A 27,984-nucleotide genomic window follows, 5' to 3' on the forward strand; every position below is an offset into this window, starting at 1 on the left:
CCTGCTAAAGAACTATTACGGTAAGACCCGCACACCACTGCCACCCTCCTCACGCCCTTTTTTTTCTAAACCCGCAGACGCTTCCCCACTCACGTCCGCCAACCTATTATCCTCTCCCAGCTTCAAAAGCTAACTGCCCCAAAGCTACATTTTCTCCATGAAGCCAGTTCCTAATAGCATTCCCTAGGAGTGCATGGCTTCCAAAACTTGAAAGGAGCCAAGAAATCTCAGGCCTCTGAGATTTAACAACTTTGTGTGGTAGGCTTGCAACGCCTGCTCTCTTTAACTCAAACCGTAATCCCCCTTTAAAATCTCGACAGCAACAGGGAAAGAAAAAAGGATTACAGACATGATAAAACCTAGGGTGCTGATACGTGAAATCCTGGATCCACATTCACAGACTCTCTGGAAAACATTAGGAGAGGCATGTTGTATCTGTTTCTCCCTTTATGAGGTAGCTTTTTATTAAGCCGTGTTGACATGGTATCATAGAATGCTCACAAGTCTTTCTAAGCAAATTAGGAGCACGGAGGCTCCTTCAAACTGAATCATGATGTACATCTGCCTTTATTGTCTAGTATCTTTTATAGGTCTCAGGGATCTGCCCAATACCCTACTGACAACAGAAATCCAATTCTTAAAAAGACATTTTCATGTACAAAGAGGCCATCAAATTATCACCCGTAATTCACTTAAGTCAACATCTGGCGCCATGACTGTGACTCTTTCTTTATCCTCAGATACAATGCACACCATAGACCGCAAGAGGAAGGACCACAAGCCTGGCAAGAGGAAAATTCCTGGAGGCTCGTGACAAACACCAATGGCCCTGGGGTGGATTTAGACATGGAATGAATACTTGGAATCCTAGAAACAAAGAGGGAGAATCTGGGAAATTCGGTTTCCCGAGTGTTAGCACCTCACAGGCCATTAATGGGAAATGGCTTCGCTTCACTCACATCAGAGCCACGGATTGTTTTTTGGTTTTGGGGTTGTTTTTTTTGTAACCCTTTTCCCATCTCTAATGTAGGATCTAGTGCAGATGCTACAATTTGGGGCCAACTTTTGGTTAGTAAAGCTGTAGGCCAAGTTATTTTCTGCGTTCTCCAGTTCAACTATGGTTTAGGCAAGCCCTACCCTGACACCCTGCAAACCTGTGACCCCAACTATAAACAGGGAGGGCTAAGATCTACTCTTTTACTCACTGACCTCTCCTCCTCCCTGCTCTGGGCTGTCCATACTCTTCCTGCAAACAACCGATAGACAGGTAAAGACAAATGTCTTCCCCCCACCCACCCCCCCCCCCCCCCCCCCCCCGCCGTGACTGGCCATGACTCCTCCTCTAATTCTGGCTCCTGTGTGATTTTTCCCAAGGGACCTCCTCACGGCACAGCTTCTCTGATGTAGATCTGACCCCAGCTCTGGCCCAGCCTCTTCCACCCACCGCTGGACTCCCATTACCAGACGACAGCCTTGTAGGGATCCTCTAACAAGACGGATCAAGACCATCTACCATTTGCAGTGTTCCCTTCACCCTTAGAGAACTCCCATGCTCCTGCCAAACTAAACAGAGAATGTGTGAGCTGCCCGGCTGGGAGCCCCTTCTCCTGTTGTGCCTCACAGTTCTTTCCGCCCCAGCCCAGACAAGCACAGGGTAGTTAGGCATGTCAGCCTGAGCAGACATTCAACCAGGAAATCCAACACCAGCTTTTGCATTCTTGCAGGCATCCCCCATCTCTATGGGTGAGTCTTTCAGAATTTTCCCTGTCACCTCTGATATAAAGCTGATGAGCCTTTCTCCTCACTTCCCCAGTGTTCTGCGCAGGCTAGAAAAGAAAGGGGGTGATAACTGCTGGCAAGAGGGAAATTTTGTTTTCTCTTAGTAAGCTCTTTGGGGAGCTGTCTGGCCTCAGATAGACATGGCTCTCATCAGATCACACGGTCTTCAGGTATTTTAGCTCAACGTGAGCCAGAAGCACCTATTTATTATAAGACAGCAGAGAAGTCTGACAATAATTACCAACAAGTTAATAGTACAGAATCACCCCACTACCCACTGACTTTTTAATTTTGTAATATTTACTTACTTTGAGAAAGACTCAAAGAGCATGAGCAGGGGAGAGACAGAGTGAGAGCAGAATCTGAAGCAGGCTCCAGGCTGAGCTGTGAGCATAGAGCCAGATATAGAGCTCGAACCCACAAACCTCAAGATCATGACCTGAGTCCAAGTTACACACTTAACCAACTGAGCCACCTAGTTGCCCCCATTTAAAAATAGAAGCAGTAATACGAACTCTTGAAAAAAAAAAAAAAAAAAAGTCTTACACACATGAGAAGATCCAATCTCAGTGAGGCACAAAACTCAACATATCCCTTAATTCTTAATTGTTACTAACCTTGATCAAATCCTTAGCATCTTTATTTGGAACCTGTCCATTCAACTTTTGCAGACAGACCTACTCCTTCAAGTTCATTTCTGTTGATTCCTTTAGGTTTCTAGTCGGGACAGTGTAAAATTTTCCTCTGTTATCCAATAAAGTCTCATTCTTAACATTTGTTTAAAGAGATTACTTCAATGGTATTTATTGTTGTGAACTACAAAACTCAAAGCCACCAGAGTAAAACAAATGTTTAAAGATAAAATAAAATTCACACTGAGCTTCATTCTGAGAAAGAGAACATGCGCGTGTGCGCGCGCGCGCACACACACACACACACACACACACACACACACACACGAGCAGGGGAAGGGCAGAGAGAGAATCCCAAGCAGGCTTTGCACTCTCAGCACAGAGCCCGAGTGGGGCTCATTCTCACAAACCAGGAGATCACAACCTGAGACAAAATCAAGAATCAGATGCTTAACGGACTGAGCCACACCCAGGGGTCCCTTTAATGTGAACTTTAAACGAATGATCCCATTTCAGTTTTATTTAGCTATTTAGCCTGTTCTGAAGTATTTTAGACCCAAGTTTATGTTGAGCTCAAAATACATTAAAATAGTAATCATCTATCTTTTAGCTTTCAAACTTCCAAAACCTATCCATAAATTATCTTACATTGCCTTTAGAACAATCCCACGTAGTAAGGCAAGTGTTTTTTATCTGCCTTTTATAGATGTGAACTTTAAGGGGCACCTGGGTGGCTATCTATTGAGCGTCCTACTTTGGCTTAGGTCATGACCTCGCAGTCCATGAGTTCGAGCCCCGCATTGGGCTCTGTACTGACAGCTGGGAGCCTGAAGCCCTGCTTCGGATTCTGTGTCTCCCTCTCTCTGCCCCTTCCCCGCTCATGCTCTCTCAAAAATGAATAAATGTTAAAAAAAATTTTTTTACAATGTGAATTTTAAAATACCAAAGGATTTTTAAAAAGTTATAAGGAAAGGATCCAATCAGGGTTGCTGAATATGAGGAGGGATGAAATACAGAACTTTTCCTGTATCTCAAGATTCTACAGAAAATGAAAGAATATACTTGAGAGAATTATCATCTATGTGGAAGTTGAAGGAATTTGACTGGTGTCCTATTAAACTTCTAGATTCCAAAACAAGCCCCTTCGTGTTAACTGCCACCTGGATCAGACAATCTACCCCTTAGTTTCCCACAATTCCATAATATGGAATTTTTAGATCCGCAAATTATTTCTTTGAATCTCTTAACTATTTTGGAGGATGACATTTTGGAGCTAACATTTGCACTACCCAGAATTTTCTAGATAATACATGATCACATTTTTTAAGAGATAATAATGTGAGGCATAAGGAAAGTAAACCTCTTAGAGGTTAAATGATTGGTCAATGATCATACCACCAGTAAGCTCCGCTCTTGGGCCTCAGCCCTGGGTCTTCTCACTTAAAACCCTACACATTTTTTCAACATTCCAGGTGGACCAGTTGTCCCATGGCACCGAGCACACGGCCTTGGATGGGTGTTAGTTAATTCATCTTACAACTTGCAAAGTTCTCACACATGCTTTATTTCTCTCATTTGATTCTCCCAGCAGCCCCACAGTGAAAGTTAGAGGTGATGTCTATTTTAAAGATGAGGGAATCAAAGATTAAAAGAGGTTAAGTTGTTTGTCAAACGTCTTCCCGCTAGAAAATGGCAGAGAGCACCTGCAGGGAGTCTTCTGGTGTCTACTATAGTAAATATTCCCTCCCTATGGGCCCCACCAATATCCCCTTCCCCACCCACACCCCCCCTCTCCCCGACAGGAGCCAACAGATTTCTCACTCTTTGCAGTCTGATTTCTCACCCTACGGCGTAAGTAAAGAAATCAAGAGGCAAGAAGATGAACAAGTTAGAATAGGTCTTGACCCCTAAGAGTGCACGAACCTGACAACTGAACATCACCACCCTTTCCTGCTAGCTGCCCACAGACCACGAGAGATGGGAGGTGGAGTAAAGGACAACAGGATCCTGCCTCAACACAAAATGACGCACCACGGGGTAGGGGAGGGTGTGCGGCAGGGAAGCCGCCAGAACACTAGATCCAATGGAATTACACATCTCTGAACACACAAGTTAAGCAAGTGGCCGGCAGCAAGAGGACAGCTGAAGCCACGACACAGAGTAGGCTGCCGGAGAAGCACTCAGACTTGCCCGAAGATCTCAAAGACGGCCCTCCCACACGGCCACAGGTACAATGCCGAGATCCTGGCGCTGTCCCCAGGCAGGGGATGAAGCAATGCCGAGTTGAGGGACAGGGCTTTGTCGGCAGCAAAAATCAACACACAGACACCGCGCTGCCACAGCAGCCTTGACCTCAAAGGTACTCCCAAAGCTACTGCTGGCAGCCAGCATCCATGAATCAGGTATACTGTTCCGTTTTTAAAGGGAAAAGGATCCCGTTCATCTACTCCTCAGCTTTGTTCTGTGTGGCTTCCACCTAAAGCAAAGCCAAGGCAGGTCCGAACTCTAGCTGGTGCAGGGGACGCCCCTCGCCCTCCTGAGAAGGAGATGACATCCAACGAGACCCTCTGGGCCCGCTCCGCCGAGCCCCTCCTGGGGTCTCCTTTGTCACCTGCCCCAATTCCTTCCTAGAAACGTGATCACGAAGAGAAGGGAAATGTTACGCAAACATATGTTCTCGGAGCGTCAAGGCCGTGAGTTACACCCTTAGAGCCATTATGTGAAACAGAATCTGGCATTACCTCTGTTGTCATCTTTAAGGGAGGAAGTTCACATCGATAAAAGAACGTCTTGGGGCACCTGGGTGGCTCAGTCGGTTGAGCGTCCGACTTCGGCTCAGGTCATGATCTCACGGTCTGTGAGTTCGAGCCCCGCATCGGGCTCTGTCCTGACAGCTCAGAGCCTGGAGCCTGCTTCGGATTCTGGGTCTCCCTCTCTCTCTGACCCTCCCCCATTCACGTTCTGTCTCTGTCTCAAAAATAAATAAACATTAAAAAAAAAAAATTTAAAAAAGAACATCTTACACTCAAAAAGCAAACCTGGAACAAAGACTCGACTCCTGTTAGCCACGAAGCACTTAGCTCTGTGACCAACAGTTGGCCATTCTTTTTACGATTCACTAATCACAAGGCCCTGGGCCCAACGCAGCCATATAACCATTTCTCCCATGAAGAGGACGAAGCCCCACAAGGAAAATAACTTGCCAAGAGAGGAGAAAAGGAGTATTCAAGCCCCAGACCTCAGGTGGAATCTCAGGTGCTACATTAACAACGCCTCGGGACGGAAGCATCCGCAATGGTGTCGGGGCGACTCCGGGTATCCCCCCGCCCCCCTCGTCTGCTACCAACTGCTCAGGGCCACACCTCGTGAGGACAGTGCGGCGGTTCAATGTGGCAGCTGGGAAGGTCAGAGCCGTGGTTTTTCAAACTCCGGAAAGTGGGAACGCGGGAAGCTAGGCCAGCTAGAAGCCGAGATGGGCTGCCTCTATTCACAATGGGTCATCAGAATGTGGCGCAGAGTTAAACGCATGAGCATTCTTTTCTTTTTTACTTTTTTTTTTTTTTTTACTTTTTATTTTTGAGACAGAGAGACAGAGAGAGACAGAGTGTGAGCCAGGGAGGGGCTCGGGATAGGGCAGGGGCAGAGGGATAAGGAGACACAGAATCCAAAGCAGGCTCCAGGCTCCCAGCTGTCAGGACAGAGCCCAACGCAGGGCTCGAACTCCCGAACCCCGAGATCGTGACCTGAGCCGAAGTCGGATGCTTACCCGACTGAGCCACCCAGGTGTCCCTTCAACACGGGAGCTTTCTAAGACCAATCCACTTTTACTGAGCTCTGGCCCCCCCAATCTTATAACCCAGATTTGAAGGGTGAGGAAATTAAAGGTAAGCGCTAAAGGCTCAAATTGTTGAATGACTGAAACTTAATTTGCTTAAGGCCTGTTTGCAAAGTGCTTTACCAAGCTACAAATCCATAAAAGGATTTTGCTGTAACCCTACAAGCACAGTGCCCCGGGACAGTTGCCACTAGGATGGAACAGAGGCAAGAGTTGACGTGTGGTGTCATGGCATATACCCTAAAGACAGTGTTTTCAAAAAAATAATAATTAAAAAAATTTTTTTAAATGTGGCAGACCATGAGAACCCTGAGGTTTCTGGTCCCTGAACCACTGTCAGAACGTACGTCACTTCTACTCAGGGTGAAGAACGGACAAGAAAAACAAGACTGCTATGCCCAGAATATCGCCGCTTTAGCACCCTCTCCAAGAGGCATCTGCTTTGTGTGGGAGCTGCGATTCCCTTTCCCCTCCCTGCCATCCTCTGGTATTGTTTAAAGATGACAGAAGAAACAATAGCTCCACAAAAGTGATTTTCACAAACCCAACGCCAAATGAGGACCAGCAAGTCTGGGCAAAATTACAAGTGATGGGGGACGGGGGAGCATCTCACACCACAGATCTGCTCTGACGGGGGTATTGTGTAGACAGTGGGGACGCCCCTTGGCTAGATGGAAAGGTTTATTCATGCCTGTGATGGAGTCCTGAAACCACAGCACTTCCCCCGCTGGCCCTGTAGACAACTTTGTTTTCCACACTGGAAGACATTCCTCAAGGCCCTTCACATGCTGGGAGGGGGTTGAAAAGTGGCTCTTTTCTCCCATTGTAACAGCTGACCAATCCTTCCTACCATGTTCCCGGTGGTTCAACTGTTGGAGGTCACCCCGCCCTTACAGTCCTGTTTAAGAGTGAATTATCTGCAGGGGCCCCTGGGTGGCTCAGTCGGTCGAGCGTCTGACTTCAGCTCAGGTCATGATCTCGCAGTTCGTGAGTTCAGGCCCCGTGGGCTCTGTACTAACAGCTCAGAGCCTGGAGCCTGCTTCCGAGTCTGTGTCTCCCTCTCTCTCTCTGCCCCTCCTCCTGCCCGTGCTCTCTGTCAAAAATAAATATTACAAAAATCTAAAGTACTAATGCTTTAAAAAAAAAAAAAAAAGTGAATTATCTGCAGCTAGTTGACAACACAGAAAGCAGCTCCGGGTTGAGGGAAAGAACTCTCCAGAAGTAGCATTTTCCCTTCGAAATGCCCTATTCCTGAAAGGCTATAATGGAAGTATTCTTCATTTTCTGCAGATTTTTATTTCACGGTGTGAACCAGAGCCTTCAGCTCAAGGAAGAGACCTCGCATAGGAAAAACAGACTATCCAACTGGAGAGTTCCACACAACACCACTTCCTTTAAGACTCCAGCACTTAGGCACACACACCTGGATGTGCAAAGGGCCAGGCTCACACGCAGTGATGCACACGCAAGGGCTGCAGAAACACACCCAAGAACGTTATTTGGAAGCGTGAGTGGTTCTAGGCAGAGAAACACTTCTAGTTAAAATCACCCTAGGTTTCAAAAATAGATTTTAAAGATCTTTTTTCTACCTTCATATTTTAAACACACAGGAAGGGAGTCTCTGGATTTTAAAAATGTAAAAGCTATTCGCGCACATTAGTTTTGTAGAACTAGAGCAGATTTCAGACATTTTATCTAAGTAATAGGTTTTGATGAAACTTTTCGGTGCAAACATCAGACTACCGACGGTCTGACATGGGAACACTTTAGACTGGTCCAAAAAAATGCAGAAGACTTTCAACTGCTTTCAGACAGTTACCTCAGAAGACCCACAACGGACACCCTTAATCCTACACCGAGTGGGTGAGGGCTAGGCTGTGTAGAAGGAAGTTATGGAGAGGAGTACAGGACATGGCAAATAAAACCAGTGGTTACCGTGTGATGCCATTGGTCAACTTCGTTGTATAGATAAGGCCCAAAGGCATGACCCACTTGCCAGGAAGTCTAAGAGCTAAGACTTGCTCACGTTTCTTCTCTCCAAATCCGGGTTCTTTCCAGTATTTGACTTCTTACCATTCGTGAAGGTTTTTATTTCCACCCTGTGTAAGGGAGGTGGGCTTTCTTTGTCCAGCCGGCAAAGCAGCATTAGCCCGTTTCTATTAACAGCTTGTATACTCCTTCAAGGCATTTACACACCAGTACACAATGTGTATCAGTTTCTAATTCCTGTAGAACAGACTACCACATGCTTAATGGCTTCAACAGGCACACACCAGCCAGATCAGTTCTTCAGATCAGAAATCCAGCACATTGTGAGGCTGGAATCTAGGTACCGGTTGGACTAAGTTTTCATCAGGAGGCTCAAAGGGGAGGTGGGGGTGGGAGGGACCCACTTCCAAGCTGATTTTCAGCATTACAATTCACTTCCTTGTAGTGATAGGACTAAGGTCCCAAGCCAGCAAGGGTGCAAGGAATCCGTCTATGCTCTCTTCAATCATCAAGACAAAACTGCTTTTAACAGTGCTGATATGGGTAGGTCAGGCTCACATGGACCATCTCCCTAAAGGTCAACTAGGTCATAGGACTTTAACTCCATATCCACCGTCCCAGGGATTATTAAGGGTACACATGCAGTAAGGAGATCTTGAGAGTTATATTAGAATTTTGCCTTCCACACAATGCCATAAAGCCATGTTTCTCTCCCCCTCAACACTGCCTAACTACAAAAGCCATTCAGTCTGAGCTATCCATGATCAAGTGGCATGGGCACAAGAACTTTCACAGAAATACGTTCCATTGCTTGAAATTGAGGGCAGAGTCTTTTTTTTTTCTACTTTCATCATGGTCTCATGGCTCATGATCAAAATTAGCTATCCCAATAACTAGCACATGGCCATAAAATGAAAGGGGATCGGACTCATATTACATGCGGGCAGTACACCTCCCTTCCTTTCGTGTAACACCCCACTGCCACTACAATGGCAGTGAAGGCGTTTTTTAGATTGTAGAAATCCTCGAGGTCAAGATAACTCGGATGAGGACAGCCTTGATCTTGCAGAAACCCAAAGTAGCAAGAAAAATGGTGAGTAAGCCTTCAGAGGGATCCTAGTATAGCCATGGGGAGGCCGAACCATTCTCAAGAACTCTGCAGGTAGACTGTGGGAGGAATGCAGAGTCTTGGGTCCCTCCTCCCCCATCTCCACCTACCCCGCCCCCCCGGAGTCAGAATGTAGGCATTAGAGCCCCAGGTGCTCCACATGCATATCAACTTTAGCCCCTAGTTCAATCTTATTTGCTTTTGAACATGTGCCTGTTTTCGTGTGTTTCAGGAATTCCAAATTCAAAACAAAAAGAGTGATTTACCCTGTTCGGAATCCAACTGAGAAAACGCAGAGGAGACCAATACCACAGATCAGAAAAACCTAACTGGACGTGTTTTGCTTCCTTTACATTCAATGCAATTATTTGCCATCAAGGTTTAGTACATTTTTTTCGATGGTGCTAAAAGGTCACATATCTGTCATTTAGCTCACATGACCCAGTTGTTTTACATTTAACTTGTAAAGTTTTACAAAGGATACTTTTTCTCCTGTTTTTTAATTGCAGTAAAAACTGTAATGAAATTTACCACCCTAACCATGTGGAAGGGCACAGTTCTATGGTGTTGTGCACCCTTCCCACTTTGGTACTATCGGCACAACCCGCCACAGAAGCCTTTTCAAAAGTGAAAATCTACACGTTAAAACGTGAACTCCCCATTTCCTCCACCCCCCATCCCTGGCAACCACCGGTCCACTGTGCCTGGGAATCGGACTACTCAAGGTCCCTCATACAAGTCAGTCACACAATCTGTTCTTTTGGGACAGGCTTAGGTCATGGAGCACAAGGTCCTCGAGGGTCCTTTTGCAGTCTCAACATCCTACCCCATGTATATACACACTTTGCCAACAGACACTTGGATTGCTTCTACCTTTTGGCTATCATGCGGACAGGTTTTTCAACTGCCTCCCCGACCCCTCCCCCATTTTTTTTTTTTTTTTTTTTTTTAATTTTAGAGAGCACACATGCATGTGAGCAGGGGAGGATTGGGGGGAGAGAGAGGTAGGGAGGGTGAAAACATGAATCTTAAGCAGGCTCCATGCTCAGTGCAGAACCCAACACGGGGCTTGATCCTACGACCCTGGGATCACAAACTGAACTGAAATCAAGAGTCGGATGCTCCAATGACTAAGCCACCCACCCATACAGCCCCACCCCTTTCCTAAAATAAGGGTCTCATTGAAATAATGACAACTTACTTTGGCTTTAGAAAAAATAGGAGTCGTTTCTGGAAACAGAGGAACAGAGGCTGACTGCAGAAAGGGAGAGGCAGGGGATCACCATGCCTTTGACTGATGGGTCCTTCGGGACCTTCCAAGGCAACCCACATCTCCTCCTCCCTAATGTGGTTCGACTACGCTCATTTTCTCGGACATATTTAAAAAGTAACTCCCGTCGTTTACAAACTTCAGAGAAAAGCATAGAGAAAGCTCGCCTCTATTAGTGAGAACACTGAATTATAGATTTTTTTAAAGTAATCTACACCCAGTGTGGGGCTCAAACTCACAACCCCCAGATCAAGAGTCGCATGCTCCTCCAACTGAGCCAGCCTGGCGCCCCAATTTTTTTTTAAGCAAAGCAATCTTATTTTCAACCTTTGGGAAGCAAATGGTGAATGGAGCCTTAGGCTTATATGCTAAAGAACATGGAAGAATCATCATTCCCACACCAAGGGCCAGGATGGAAATGAAGTCTTCTCAAGGACTTAAGGACTTGACAACAGTTTACACTCTGATTTTTAAACACACCACATCCTCCACACTATCACTCAGCTATTAATTCAAAGCACTGATAAAGATTTACCAAGATAAACTTTAGCCCGACACTTGAGGTTAACAGGTTTTAGGTTCTATTGAAATCCATTATTATGAACAAATTTTAAAAAGAAAACTGAAAACATTTGAAGGAAAAAAATGAAAGCAGACATACAATGGATGGGTATATTTAAACTATCTAGGTCTAGATAAATAATTTACGTGCAACCAACAGAATTAGTAAGAAAAGGTGGGGGCGGGGGGGGCGGTAAGCAGGGAGAAGAACTCCCATCATGCGATATCAGCTTAGGGGAAAGAGAAAAGCAGTTACATGACCAAATTTTTGTCACAGAAATAAGTGATCAAACACAAAAGGCAAACCAGAAAACAAGGCAGTACGAAAAAACCCAGTAAAAAAAAAAAATCCCTCAAGCCTGGTAATGCTCTATGTTGGAAGGTTGTCTATTATTCAGTTCCAACCCTCAACTTCAAAAGTGTCGTAAGAAAGATGTCTGTGACTTCAAATCACTGAGTGATAGCACGTAAACAAACCCATCCTTTCCGACGTTTGTTTTCCCTGAACATTTTCAAATTGACAAGTGCTAGAATTCATCAAGATCATGACTCCCCACCTGGGTTTGACATCTTAAAAGGAGGAAGAAAAACACATTCCTTTCCTATCTCGTGAGTCTATTCTGCAGAGACGCCAACAAACCAGCAGTAAAAATAAGCACCAAGAACGTTTTTAGGAACAGCACCTACAGGGGTGCCTGGGTGGCTTAGACGGTTAAGCAACCGGCTTCAACCCAGGTCATGATCTCACAGTTCATGAGTTCGAGCCCCGTGTCGGGCTCTGTACAGACAGCTCAGGGCCTGGAGCCTGCCTTGGATTCTGTGCCCCTCTCCCAACTCACGCTCTGTCCCTCGCACTCTCGCTCTCGAAATTAAACATTAAAAAAGAAAAGAAACAGCACCTCTAGCCTGTGGACGCAGATACCAGCCACTTTACCTCTTATGAGGACCGAGAAGGTCTCTCTGCATTAAAGACAGCCCAGGCAGACATCACAAATGTTCAAAATCCTTCCTTTCTCACATCCTTGTGGCTTTGTTTTGGGAGCGGTGTGAAGAAAAACAGATGAGTGTGAAACGGACTTGGGCTGTGCTCACTTTGTGATCAGATGAGCCTGGGATCCAGGCAGAGTCATCCAACAGGGGAGATGTGAAAAACCAAACAATCACCAAGGAGGGGGGGAAAAAATGGAGAGCAAACTAGCAGATTTCCCTTCTTTTCCATCCCAATTTTTGTTTTTATGAGAAACACAAATGAGGCACACAAGTATTTCCAGAAAATGATCATGCTGCTTAACGAGACATATTTTCAACATCTTGCACTAACCGGAGTATGTCTTAGCGCCTGCTGCATGCATGCTGCCTGACAGGAAGGAGTTACCCTTGGAAAGGCGTTTCCTCACCATCCAAGGGCTGGCATTCTGTTGGAGGCCAAACCCATGCAACCTCTGCCTCTTATCCTATGGGAAAGGATCCTCTACAGGAGGAAAATCCCCAGCACCTTCGCCTAACAAAACTACTGCCTACACGCCCAGCTCTCCACTCCAGTTTAAGTATCACCTCCCCAGGACGATGACTTCTTCAAATCCAGCTGTTGCCTTCCACCTCCTGCAGGTCCTTCTAGTAATTGTGCTCAGGGGTCCCTAACCCAGGGGAGAAGTGCCATTGTGATTCTGCTCACATCTGCCTGAGCCCATCAACAAGGGGTTTCGCTGTGTACACGTCTATCACAATACGTGATGCAATGTGTTAGGCTGGTTGCTGAATCAATTTTAAAATAAGCCCCAAAACTAGGGGGATTCTTTCCTCTGTGCCCGCAGTACCTTGCGGTTCCCCTCTAGCGTGTGCTCTCCCCACATGCCTTCCGCCCGCTGGTCCTTCCAATTCCCGCATTCCTGAACTAGGGACAAAGGCGGTGGTTCCTCTGGCCGTGCAGGAGTTCTGGAGGGTAGGTCAAAGGCGGTGGTTCCCCTGGCCGTGCAGGAGTTCTGGAGGGTAGGTCTGCGAGTGGGGGAGTTTTGGTGCTGGTTTCTTAAGAGCACACAATAGGACTTCAACGAACGGCCAGATTCGGAGACCACCGAACCTTCCACACATTCCATTTTTACCAGTTGTAGTAGCCTAGCCCATCAGTGAGTGATTCTGAATATCCCACACCCACTGCCTGACGCATGTTTACTTCTAAGTGCCGAGCCCCTGAACCCACCGTGTGACCTTTGGATTAAGCAACACATGTGAATTCTTCCTCCAATGTTCTTCACTCATTCTATTTGTTCAACAGCAAGTATTTACTTAGTTTCTTCCCAGGGCTAAGGGACTCTTGGCTTCACAGAAAGGATTGCCCACTAACAACTGAATCTTGAACTCCTTTCTCCAGGGAAGATTTTTAAAGCATAGAGCAATTATGTAGGATTCCAATTCAGGACAGAGTGGGCGATAACTTACATTTTTAGCTCTTAAGTGGGTGCTCATAGCCATACGTAGCCCGAATGTGGAGATTACATACTAAATTTACAACAAGGCTCATCCATACAGTATAATTGTGGATTTCTAAGTTTTAGTCGCCAAGCCACAAGAAATGAGAGAGCTATTCAGAGAAGTGGATTAGTTTAGCAAATATTCTGTTGTCCCCAAAGTCAGATTTCACTCAATGAGGTTCCCAGTAAGAAAATGTTGGACTCCTCTCCCTGCAGATTTGTGTACTTGATACTCTGATTCCTGTTTAACTTTTTGCCTCCCACCCGCCTCCAAAGGGTGACACACATCCTTCACTCTCATTATAGCTTTTCAAATACACCAGCCCTTGGGCGTGACACACTTGTGTGCCCGGGATCTGCATTAGTTCCAAGTGAGAATCCAAATAGAGAAAGTGGCCGTTAGTAAGGGATGTGAAATAAAGTGGCCAGGGGACACTTTAAGAGTGAAAACAGCAGCTCGATGAAAATAACAAGTCCTCACACCGGACAGGATCTAGCTTGGTCCGGAGAAGGAAAACGTGGTCTGTAAACTACAGACAAATCTAAAGTACAGCACTTGTTCATATGCTCTAGAGCAACATCCGGCCTTTGTTCATGTCCATCAGCCTCTTTTAGGGAGAGGGGGAAAAAAAAGAACCCACAACACATACAGAGGAAGTTGCTAAAACACGGACTTCTAATTAGATCCCTAACATCACTGGAGGAAAAGGAAAATGCATCTGTCTACTGTTTCCGTAAAATCTGCTACTGCTTTATCTGAAACCTTCAAACAAACATCCTAATAGTGCACTGTACTTGAGTTCAAAAGTTCAACAGTATCTGGAGAAATGGGGATCCCGGAGGAGAGGACGATCTGGGGGCTGCAGTTGAGAGAAGGGTTACTGGGTTTTGCTCCTCCCTACTCAGACCATCTGCAAAAGTTTAAGGGAGGGGTGGGGGTGGGGGCTGCAACCATGCTGACCTTCGTGTCCAGGGTGGTTACTCAAGCTGCACCTGCCTAGGATTAGGTTTCCTGCTAGTGAAGGATTCTTTCTTTCCTTTGGTCTGCGGACAGCTGTCACGTGACCAAGCGGCAAACTAATGGGGGGGGAGGGGGGGCGGGCAGAGGCAGCCAGCCCCTCGCAAAAGGGCTGAGCGGGACACAGAACTGGATGATTCATCTCCTTCAAAAACCTGTTCCTGAAAGGCTTTTTGCATGTTTTTATCACTCCTTGTTTCAGATCACAGATAATTAAAGCCTGTCAGAGAGCTCTAACCTGGAAAATAGACCATCTCTATGACTCATTAGAGCCCCTAAGAATGAATGGGCCTCATTGTCTCTTCTTTTTTCCCCTCTGACCCCAAAGGCCCCTAAATCTATGGTTTCTAAGCTTGCTGAAGACAAGGGAAACTCTGAAAAGTAACGCAGCATCTCCCTCTAACAGGAGATACGGTTGCAAGACAGACATCACTTGCACCTGCTTGCTAGGCAGTTAGCTGATCCAAGGACTACATCCCATGGCTTTCATAAAATAACCTTGGAGAGCCATTTCACCAGTGACAGGGTGAACTCTTAGAGGCATTCTACCTAGGAGCACATTGGCGGCAAAGGAGCATTATCATTCAACAGTTACACACAAAAGCCAAGTTTTTTAAGGAAAGGTAAGACTTTAACAGCTAAAATTCCTAATGAAGAATCATGGTTTTCCCTCAAAAGGACAGGTCTTCAATTCATTTAAAGAAAACACATACAAGTATAGTTATACAAAACAGTAAATCAAGACTCCGTACGCCTCCTTCGATCAGAGTGAACCAGTAGGGATGCAGGATGGGGAGACCTTCCCAGACCTCTGGGGGTCACAGATCAATGCAGGGGTCACACAGTTGCTGGGCAGTGGCTTTCCTCCTGGGAATGTCAATCAATCCTGCATAGCAAGAATGCGATTGGATTTTACACAGGGAACCTGGACATATGCCACAAGTGTGATCCTTGTGCTCAAACAGCAGCACGAGATCAGATGAGCATTAAGTGGAAAAGGAGGCCGGGGTCCACTTGGCTGCAGAGTTATCAGAGGTAGAGAAGTAAAATTAGGATTTAGGAATAATAAAGCAAGCACTTTTCATCACCATCCATATCCCTCCCATACCCACAAGCGCCAACCTTGCCTGTGAGCATACTAAGACATTTAAAGGCTGACAGATAGACTTTCCCATCTACTGCATTAGCACTTAATACGGGTAAATGTCAACCGTTGGTGCCCAGGTGTTGAAAAGCAGTCGCCTCACTTTTCAGCAAGAAGACAAGACAGGCTGAATACCTGTGGTTCATTACTGCAGAGCTCAAGTGAAGGCCAAAATGACTCTGAACACATGAGAAATAGCATTCTTTCAAAGTGCTGTGACTGAAGTGCCTCATTTTAGATTACAAAATGGATTTTTGTACATTTCAGCTTTAAAAAAGAGAAAGAAAGAAAACAGGCAGATCAGTTTATTTTCTGAGCACAGTATTAATGACAAGATGACATCACCAACAGCCAATCAGAAAGCTCTCTGGTGTCTGGTGTTCTAACACCATTTCATATTTATGGATAAGCACCAGAAGGGTGTCAACCCTAAGCTACATTTCCCTCCCTACTCACTTCTAAATAAAGTGCCTGCTTTCATTCAGCAGCCAAACTGCCAAAAAAAAAAAAAAAAAAAAAAAAAAAAAAAAAAAAAAACCACTTCTCAGTGGCTCTTCCTCCTCATCCCAGCCGGTTTCCAAGCCCCAAACAATAAGTGGAAGGCGGGGGAGAGTGGCTGGAACCTTGTGTCATTGCTTCCTGCAAAGCAGCTGAACGTACTCCTGAGCTTTAGAACAGTCCTTCACTGGCCACCCCAAAGCCAGGGATTCATCTGTGAAGCCCCTAGGAGCAGGAAAGACTTTACTGCCAATGACACGGTCAAGGCTCTCCAGACTCAAACAAATGCAATCATTTTCCCTATTTTTTTTTCTTTTAACTACTATCTACTCACACCACTTCCTGCCCTTCTGAAGCCATTTTTAAGAAGGGAGTAAGGAAAGTCAATTCCGAATGGTTAATGCTAGGCCAGGGCAGACCCAAGAAGTTCAGGAGTTCAGCTTCCTTCCCATCCCCAGACCGATGGAGGCCAAGCTCCACCATAGACCCCGGGAGCGTGGGGCCACGGGGACCCCGTTCTCAAGGCTGGTGCTGACTGCTGAGTTCCTTGGAAATATGGTGGCCAGAGCAGGAGCATGGCCCAGATTTGTCCTCAGTCTGAGATCACCAATCTGTATGAACAGAAATTGATGATGCAATTAATATTCCAGGCAGCACAGAGGAGAGGTTTACAGCCCGCATGAAAAATTCCTGCCCTAGCCAACTGCAGCATGCACTTCTGTGCTCACACTTCTCCCAAGACCCTGTCAAGAAATGAATATAGCCTTTTTCCTTTTCCACACCCCTAACCATCTGATGATGTATCAGGATTGCTGGATCAAAACCAAACCCAGAATTATAACATGTAATAAATATGCTTGGCCATGCAGCAAAGATGACAGAATTTGGCATGCTGGCCGGGAGCCAGAGTGACAGATCTTGAGCTGATGTGCCTTTCCTACAGATTTAACAATGTACAAGGAGAAAAAGATTTTCTCTGCTCAAAGCATAGTCAAGGTCCACAAGCTTCCTTCTGCTTGGATCTCCCCACCCCGCACGCCAGAAACAGGCCAATAGAGTCACTACCCTGTACCTTTTCATAATTAGCTCGCTTCAAAGGTAAAGAAGATGCAAAGGGGGAAGAGGAGTCAGGGCTCTGTTTGGGAGCCAGATAATCAGAATCCTCTAACTGCGCTTACATATACCCATCAAAGGCAACACAAAGATTCTCCCTGAGCCCTTGGGGCCCATACAAACCAGGAAGATCACCATATAAGGAGAAAACAGTTGGGTGTAAAGCGAAGAATCTGACCTAGGACCTCTAAATCCTTAGGTCATTTGAGGCATAAGAGAGGGGGAAGGGGGAGGCGGTTAGATGCCTTATTTAAAAAAAAAAATCCAAAGCGGGGGGGTTCTTCTGTCCCATATGCTAAGCAATGGGTGTTCTGTTTAAGTTTCTAATTTCTAAAAATTCACCAAGACAAAAATCAAAAGCAAGACATGAAAATCTGAGCTCTCAGAAACAGATCAAAAGGCAGTAGGTTGGGATCATAAACCCCAAAATAAATATTTAAGTCAATGTTTCAAAAGGGTGTTCTTCCCAATACCCTTTCCTAAGACAAATGGAATCCTTTCCAAAACCTATTAGAAGGCCTTGTTACTACTCTTTAATCTTGGTGTTCCATGGTAGTTGGCAGAAGGGAAAAACTAACTTGGATCCCTGGAAAATCATTTACATGTGGTTTTAGTTGTATCCTATGGGGGTGGCAAGTTGGCAACAAATTTCCCTCCCTAATTACGCTTAGTTTAGAATTTTCAATTTTATATTCCCTCAGCACAAACCAGCTAACAACTGCAGACAGTGACTGTCTGGCAACAGGAAAAAACCAATTGTTTTTGGCTTTTTTTTTTTTTTTTTTTTTTTTAACTGTCACAGATACATCGTCCACACATAGATCGTGTTGACAGAATTAGCCTAAGAGGCACAGGTGCTGGTAAGCATCTAGAGGCCCGGATTTGCCTGTGACACGTGGGCACAAAGGTGTGAACAAATGTGGCCAGGTAGAAAAGGCACTGTGACCTCATAAACCAAAACAATGTATTTCATGATAAACTCTCCCCTACTCCATTTTCCATGCTTATCACCCTGCTCCTTCTGACCACCACCACTCCCCCCCGCCCAGTTCCTCAAAGGGAAGGCTGTGGCTTCTGTTTCTTCAGTCTCTAACTCAAATCCAACATAATCATGACAGTTATTCAAGTCAGAAATGACAGATGGAATCTGGACTCCAATTCCGATTCCAGAGGCTACACCACATGAAGATCACGTGATTTAGGAGGACAATTGCCCAGTGAGCTCATCCAGGAGACACAGGGGAACCCAGATTCTATTTTTCACAAGTGCAGAAGGCTTTCCTCCCATGTGTGGATGGATCACCATCCTTACTAGGAATTCTTTTTCCTCAGTATTACCAAGCAGGTGGCATGTAAGCTACCCTCATGTGGCATCCTGTACCTTCATTTTGTCTAGCCTTGGTCTTTTCATCCAAAAAAAAGTCCCCTTGTGTATTTTTTTTTTTCATCATCTCGTTGTGGAATCACAGATCACATTTGCTTCTGTAACTCAGGAGACAAAGTTTAGAAAAGCTATGTATGTGGAAGGGCCATTCCCAAAACAGGACAAGGTATTTAGTACAATCCTCTTTTCTTCTTTCCCACTCCCTCCCTCGAGGTCCCATTTCTTCAGCTCCTCAACAATGGCAAGAAGCAGTTTGGGACAAATCTATATTCCAATTCAGTATGGGCACGGTTTTTATCATTCATTTGAAGGATACCACAAATGAAGACAGGTTTGAGATTTTAAGAGAAAACCTTAAGTATCATTCAAACGACATTTTAGATACCTTGGCAACGTGAGGGTGGGCATAGTGGAGACGCCTATTTAAGTCCCTACGAATCACTCCTTATACACAACACGAGATCAGTTAGGCATTTTTAAACATAGAGAAAACAAACCGAAAGACAATTTTATGAAAGAGGAGGGGCACCTTGTGGCTCCGTCAGTTAAGTGCCCGGCTCTTGATTTCGGCTCAGGCCATGATCTCATGGGTTCGTGGGTTCGAGAGCCGAGCCTGCTTGGGATTCTTTGTTTCCCTCTCTCTCTGCCCCTTCCCTGCTCTCCCACTTGCACGCACACTCGTGTTCTCTCTCTCAAAATAGATTAACAGCCAAGGTAGTAGAAAAGATTATGAGGATTAAAACAAAGAGTAAACACTAAACCATCACTTTCTGGTTTTAAGATTCTAGTTTGACAAGAGCCAACTTGACTCCCTGTTCCCTGGATGCACAATGCAAACACTCCATTTGCCCAAGCTTGTAGAGTAGACCCGTGGGCTTCACCATTTACCCCACATCCTGTCCCCCAAAACAGGAAGTGAATCACAGAGCTGAGGAAGTGCTCTATGATTGTCAAAGGAAAAAGAACTCAAGAGTTAACTTTTTATTCTGAAACAATACAATCAAAGACAGGTCATTAGGAACAGAATGAAAATTTGACTAAGTCCGTTCTCACACATTTCATCGAAATAGTTTGCATCTTGATTCATAGGATTTGGTTTCTGGGTAAAAATAAGGTCTCTTTTTGGGAGCAGCGGATTCATAGCTGTATTCTCTCCCTTTCCCAATTAACAGGCTGTGTCTGCATAGGATATACAGAACATCCATTACAGATTAAAGGAAGACAGGGGTGCCTGGGTGGCTTGGTCGGTTGAGCGTCTGACTCTTGATTTCGGCTCAGGTCATGATCCGAGGGTCATGCGGTCAAGCTCCGTGTGTCCAGCTCCACACTGAGTGTGGATCTGCTTAAGATTCATTCTCTCTCCTCCCCCCCACCCCCAGCTCTTAAATAAAAAAGATTAAAGGAAGACAGTTACACCATTACAGGTCACATTTGCCACACACAGAAAAAAAACCAACAGGTACGGAAAAGGACCAGGCATGTTAAGGTAGAGTTAATAAGCCCATTTCTTAATAGATATACAGGAGGTTGAGAAGTTCAATGTCCTAAAACATTTCTCCTGGTTTCTATTTACTGGTTTTCCTTCCTACCTTTTATCTAATTATACCTAAGCCACTGGATCTGGAGAGAAGGCTAGGATTGGAATTTCATGAAAACATAAAACTATTACTAAGATACTTACTTATCCAAGCATACAATCTCAACTGACAACCATCACACTTTAGGAATCCAAGGGGCCTACCCTGGCATTCACAGTACTTAACTGTTCAGTACAAAACAAGATGGCTTTGCTTGAAATTATCTTCTAAATTACCGAAAGGAAAAAAAAATAACCACAGGTCATATTCAGAGGTCTGGCTAATCCTTGCCTGCAAATCACCACTGTCACATGAACAGCTAGATATCTGCACGAAGAATTCCTTAGACTGTTCGCCTGCCCTAGTAATCTAAAAGTTTAGGTACATCCTCCTACACATAAAGAATTTCGCATTATATTAACGATGCTTTGTTATGCCTTGAGTACGTGTGACCCCTTTCTTAAAACTGGGAGCCCTGTTTTGAGTAATAGATGAAGAACACACATTGGAAAGGATTCATCCCAAGGACGGACATTCTCAAGGCCACTCCATGGGGCTGTGCAGGCTCCACCCTAGAAGATCAGGCTCTGCACCGTGGGGATGGAAGAGGACACACAGCCAGCCCCCACCTGCTCACCAATCACATGCCCTGGAACCAGCAGAGACTTTTTTTTGGTAATGCTTTTTTATTTGATTTTTTTTTTTTCAGTTTATTGAGAGTGTGCACATGTGTGCATGAGCAGGGGAGGGGGGTATAGAGAATCCCAAGCAGGCTCCACCCTGTTAGCACAGAACCTGACGCCGTGCTCGCTCCCACAAACTGTGGGATCATGACCTGAGCTGAAACCAAGAGTCAGATTCTTAACTGAGCCACCCAGGGGCCCTCAGCCATCTTTTGCTAATTCATTAGGTTTTTCCATCCCTGTAACTGAGACAGCATAACTGGGTGTGTGACTTTATTGCAGGGATATCTGGAGACTACAAATAGACATGTTTAAACACACACACACACACACACACACACAACCCCAGACAACAAACCCAAACTGGAATCACTTATGCTAAGCCCCATGTCACTACCAATCAGACTCCATTTACAGTTTTGGTTCTCCCAGGGAACCTTAGACCAGTCAGTCAAGAATCACCTGATCAGCCCTAGTCAGTTAATTCACCATCCCCTAAGGAAAATGACTTTATAATAACTGGTCCCCCCTCCCCCCACCCCCACAGTACATCTTCCTGTTCCCACTCCCTTCTGCCTATGTCTTTCATTGTGTACAGCTCTTCGGAACTCCATTCCGTCTGCTAGACTGGATACTGCCCTATTCACATCAATGTTTGCTCAAACCCGGAGTTTTAATAAACCTATTTGACTTTTAAAACATATATACATAGGGGTGCCTCAGTCGGTTGGGCGTCCGACTTCGGCTCAGGTCACGATCTCTCGGCTTTGGGTTTGAGCCCCGCATCGGGCTCTGTGCTGATGGCTCGGAGCCTGGAGTCTGCTTCGGATTCTGCATCTCCCTCTCTCTGCCCCTTGCCCACTCACACTCTGTCTCTCTCCCTCAAAATAAACATTAAAAACAATTTTAACATATATACCTATGTTCTACAGATGTTTATCATTTCACTGCCAAAGTTGGAGTCCACCCAACTACAGCTTATGTAGTGAACAGATGTGACAACATGGGGCTCAGTCACCTGGTACTTCGTAGAGTCTCTACAAGGGGTTCCTGGGTTTCGGTTATTTGAAGGGAGAGGAAAGAAGGTCCACCAAGGATAGAAAAAGATGAAAAAAAGAAGAGGAATTAATAGGTGGTAAAGAGAAGAAAAAAGGAATGAATGTCTACGGACAATGTGGCGGAGAGAGGACAAGACTAGCATGACTGGACCCACACAGGGTTATCTGTAGCTTGCCAGCCGTTAACCTACGGGCAAAGTAATTTCAGTGATTTAAGCATGGAGGGGAGTGGTTAGGCCAGAATCACAGATTCATCCAAATGCGAATCACACAGTTTCTGTCCCGGGGCAATAGATTCTGTGCTTAGCTCCAACGAGCATTCTGCATATGCTTCCAACTAGTCATGAGGGAGGCCAGAGCAGTGGGGCAGACCCACAGAAATCCATCATCATTATGGGGGGAGAGAGGGATGTCCAGGTACCCGCTCTCCCTACAAGGGTCCTTCAGCATCAAGTTTACCTGGGAATGAAAGCACATGACTGAATCGTGCCAGTCCCTACGCGGTGGCAGATTCAGGTCACACAGCGCCCCTCGTCTTACGTGTCACTGCTCCTGCTCCCCCGTGGAAGACGGGGGGCTTGTCTGAGGCCTTGAGCATTTTTGTTTCTGCCCCCACAGACACCTAGACAAACAAGCCTCGAAACTTATCTCGAGACTGGGAGGAAAACGTTCTCCACGGTTCAAACGGACACCTTTCAAAGTTAAGTGCCACACTCGTAGATAGGCCTTTTCCCCCCAAACTCCCGAAGGGACGGGTGTGCACTGCAGACTGAGGTCTCCGCAGTATTAAGTAAACCGAGCAGTTTGGGTACTCTGACAATAATCACTAGCTTTGCTTATGGGTGGCTTTATAGAGAAACTGCAGTTTTTACAGTCAAAAGGCATGCTTCAGGCTCAACTCCTGCATGCCAAGCTTCGGTTTGTGGGGACATGTAACAGTCTCGTTATCAACCCTTGCATATTAGCAGTGCTGGTGATACAAATGCTGGAGGACACAAGCCACAGCGAGCACTGCAAAAATTAGTTTCAGTATGGGGCCCTCCCCCATTCCCAGAGCCTGGGACTTGGGGATCTTCAAAAGTCCAACTCCTCGGCAGCGAAAGCCATACTAAGGCCTGGAGACCTTGGGACTTCTGATGAAAGACATTTAGGGTTGACCAAGATACCTTGTACAAAGCACTTGTTGAGTATGTTATTAGCAGAAGCAGCAGAAAAACACCCCCGGTTTCATGGAAGGAACCCCTTTACACGATTTCTCCTAACAGAGGTCAAGAGGAGGACCAAAAACAGAAAGGAGCTGTGATTTTTGACATAGGTGGTCAAAGCCAGAATGAAGACATTGGTCCCTTTGGTTATTTTCACATCTTACGTGCAAATCCCAACATGAAGGATAAAAAGTAAACAACTGCATGGGAAATGATTTTTTTTTATTTTATTAAATTTTTTTTTCACGTTTATTTATTTTTGAGACAGAGAGAGACAGAGCCATGAACAGGGGAGGGACAGAGAGAGAGGGAGACACAGAATCGGAAGCAGGCTCCAGGCTCTGAGCCATCAGCCCAGAGCCCGACGCGGGGCTCGAACTCACGGACCGCGAGATCGTGACCTGAGCTGAAGTTGGACGCTTAACCGACTGAGCCACCCAGGCGCCCCTGGGAAATGATTCTTAAAGCTAGAATCTCCTTACTGAAGATACCTCAATCCAAATTATCGTCATTTCAAAGGCACAAGTATGTGTATTAAGGGGGAAAACAGTTCAGAGTTTAAAAAAACAAACAGGGCACTTGGTTGGCTCAGTTGGTTGAGCATCTGACTCTTGATTTCGGCTCAAGTCATGATCTTGCAATTCATGGAACCAAGTCCTTTGTCAGGCTTCACACAGACAGCAAAGAGCCTGCTTAGAATTCTGACTCCTCCTCTCTCTGCCCCTCCCCCACCCCAACAAATAAACACTTAAAAAAAAAAAAAAAGAAAACCCACTGGTTTGGAGATCTTCATGATCAGATCTCCCAGATGCAATTCCTATAAACTGTACTGACTCTGTAGACTGGCAACTGTTTTCAGTATAACCTTCCCGACAACATCCCAAATCGTGCCCATCTTTCCAGGCACATCCTTGGTTCCAAAGCTGGACTGCACAGCTTTTATATCAGAAGGTTTAAGGGTTTCCCACGCTGTACCCCAATTAGGCTTATTCAAAGATGTAAGTACATTGCCTTTATCTGATTTTTCACGTCTTTCAGTCTTCAATCATCAAAACCACCATGCCTCCCAGAAGTCTCATATTCTGGAAGGGAGATTCACTTAGAATCAGGGAGGAGCAAACGCAAGTCCACATATATATCCTTTAATGAAAGTTCTGTACACACCCTAAGGCAACAATCGCTGTGAGGGCAGAAGCTTCACTACCACCTGCATTTGAAAGACTCCCTCCTTCCAACCCCCAGGAGACTGCTGTTCTCAACTAAATCACTTAGGTACATACTCAGATCTCAACTTACAGGTCCGACAGGAAGCGTAGTCGGCATGCCCAAACCAGCCCTGACGTCTAGCCACCCTCCCTGCTGAACGCCCCAGCTTCGTCGTGATCCCACCATCCACCCAGCCAGAAACTCTCTCCAAGCATTTATTCCTTTTATTCCCCATATGCACAATGTTGTATCATTTTACTTTTTAATCGTTTCCCTTTTCTGCGTATACCATTGCTAGGTTTCCAATGCTTTCATCGAGAGCATTAGAAGCACTGGTTCACAGCCCCTGGCCCAGGAGTTCAGGAGTCCCAAACTCCTCCAATCTTCCTTCCAAAGTCCCATCAGAATATGTTTTTTAGGCCCAAATCTACTTCTGTCACTCAATTTCTCTAGATTCTTTGTATTTAATTTTTTTATTGTTTTATTTTTTGAGAGACAAAAAGAGACAGAGTACAAGTCAGGGAGGGGCAAAGAGAGAGGGAGACAAAGAATCTGAAGCAGGTTCCAGGCTCTGAGCTGTCAGCACAGAGCCCGACACAGGGGGGCTCGAACCCACAAACCATGAGATCATGACCTGAGCCAAAGTCAGACGCTCAACTGACTGAGCCACCCAGGCATCCCAATTTCTCTAAATTCTTAAAGGATTCCCCTTGTCTACATAAGTGACCTCTCAAATGTTAGTGGGATAAGAATCAGGTCTATGTTGGGGACAGAAGACTTAATGTAGGTTCCAGAGTCTCCCCCAAGGAACGTCAGTAGTGACAGAGTAGGGCCCAGGAAACCTGTGTTTCATATGTCCTCAGGTGATTCTGGTTACATGGTTTGAGGGTCATGCTTTAAAAGAACAAGAGATCACATGACACAGAACTTCCCTTAACAGTAGACAAAAGGTGCTTGAAGATACAACCAGGGGTTAATAGGCTTGAAAATTCTCAGTCTCCCTCTGCGTAATATGCTTTTCAGCTGTGAAATATACATCATTAGTATAACCTACCTGCATGACCTCAGTATAATATGCAAAAGGGGGGGGGGAAAGGTGTACTATTTTTTTTTTAATTTGAGGGATAGGGCCTGTAAGCAGAAGAAAGAGGCAGGGAGATAGAGAATGAATGAATCTTAAGTAGGTTCCATGTTCAGCACAGAGCCTGGTGTGAGGCTCAATCCCACGACCCTGAGATCATGACCTGAGCTGAAATCAAGAGTCAGACGCTCAACCGACTGAACCACCCAGATTGCCCAAAATGTATAGTTATAGTTTAAGACATTTTGCTTATTTACATATTTATACAGAACTATACAAGAGAGTGTAATGATGCATCCACACATAGAATCATCACAAAGACAACAGCTACAAATACAGATACAAATACAAATCAGCAGTGTTTTCACTGATGACTCCAGTTCCACAAGTGGGTACTGCCACTGAGGACATGAGTTTCCCGTACTGTGAATTTGTAGTAAAAGCCCACATAAAACCACGCACAATCTTCCCAGTTAACATGTTAGCTTTATCCCTGGAAAATTCAATATGTATATTAAAACCGAAGCACAAATGCTTTGTACCTAGATGTAAAGCCATGTTAGGTTCCAGCTCAAATACCAGTTAACAGGTCGTCTATTTTTAACCTTCACGAAGAATCTTTTGAGACATTTGAGGGTCATGTTCAACACATGTTCAACACATGTGTTCAACACATCTTCATATGCAGACTATGCTGTGCATTACAAGATACAAGCATCCTGGGTTCAGCTCACTAAATGACTGCAGGGCCCTCCAGTCATTACAACACACACACACACACACACACACACACACACACACACACACACCACACACACACACACACAGTATCCCGCACATTCCCAATACCCCCAGAGCTCCCAACCCTCATTCTAGCGTCCAGTCCAATCTTTCCACATGAACTACTAGGACCATGACCTTCGGGCATCTAAATCCTGTAGACCTTTGGCCCTCCCCGACTTCTGGCTATAATTGGGATCTACTTCCCTCCCATTCGTTTTTTATAACAATCTCATTTCCTTACCATGGCGGCCGTTCTTAGCTTCCTGTTCATCCCCCTTCACCTGGCCAGGTGACGTGCTTCACGAAGTCTGGTCCAGTCAATCCCACCCACGGTTTTACTAACTATCTAGGTACCTTTACCTCAGATTTGCATCTCCCACCCAGATCTGTGTTCTGAACCCCAAAGCTGTGAATCCAACCACCACTTAACATCTCAGATACATCAGAAGGGCCTAGCCCCATTGTTTCATCATCTGCCTTCCACCTCGTGCCCACCCTTGCTCCCCCTCCCAGCTTGGCCCTCCTCCTTGTTAGAAGATAGACCACTACCCATCTGACTGTGGTGCCAAACACCTTGAGGTCGCCTCCCACATCCAGTCTGTCACAAAATTCTACCAATTATCTGGTCTATTCACCACTTTTACTCCTGGTACCTAGCACAGCACTTTGTGTCAAGTACGTACACAACAAACGTGTGTTACGTGAACAAATGGCTTTCACAGCAATAGTGAACTTCTTGTAGACCTATCCCTTCATATCCCCATAACATCTCCCGGGATATGCCTTCCACATCAACACCCTACGTTCATTCCTAAAAGATTACAAGTGGGTGTTCTCAACTTCTCAGCCAAAATGCTACTTCCTGAGTACGATTCCTTCGAGCTCCCCAGGCCATACGCTGGACTCCTCTCCACCTGCTCCACGTGAACACAGTGCCCTGGCAACAGCATCACTGCCCTGCAGTGATGTTCCATGAGGACATCCTTCCTCTGGATCTTAGCACAGGGCAAATAGGCAGGCTCAGCATTTGTGACGGATTCAATGGTTTAATTCTCTCTCCATCCACCTTACACTACACCTCTTCTCTCCTAGCACAGGAAAACAAGGCCAAAGGCACTTCAGAGAGGAGTGACTGATCCTGTCACATTCCCATGGCCGTGTGGACCCACACACCACGGTTTTTTTCCCAGTCTTTTCTTAGCAACGCTAGCTTTGCTCTTTCCATTTCCCAAATCTGATAAAAAGCCATGTGGGGGTTGCCGGGAGAGGCATGGATACACGTCACCCACTTCTCTGAGATGGTGGTCAAAGCCTTCCAGGTAAAGATCGACACTGCAAAGGGACATCTTCACAACTGTGGGAAAAGCTGGTAACAAGAGACTATAGACACACAAAGCTATTCAACCACAAGGCTGGAGGACAATCAAAACAAACCAAAACTTAATTATTTTTGAAGATTTCCCAGCCGAGATCCACAGTAGGGATGGAGCTCCAAAGGCCATCACCAAGGAGGAAGTTCCATCCCAAGAAGACAGGCCTCCAAGACCACCAGGGGCACAGTTGGGGATTTTTAAGACTTTTCAAACAAT

General features: G+C 45.5%; 1 protein-coding gene across 7 annotated transcripts in view; it reads right to left on the reverse strand.

Moving 5' to 3' along the window:
• LOC147580701 (uncharacterized) overlaps positions 1–27,984 on the reverse strand; it is a 550,245-nt gene that overhangs the window by 162,168 nt on the left and 360,093 nt on the right. The window lies entirely within an intron of this gene.

This window comes from Puma concolor, chromosome B2 (genome assembly GCF_028749965.1).
Source record: "Puma concolor isolate L17-30 chromosome B2, mPumCon1.1.hap2, whole genome shotgun sequence".
Classification (NCBI taxonomy): domain Eukaryota; kingdom Metazoa; phylum Chordata; class Mammalia; order Carnivora; family Felidae; genus Puma; species Puma concolor.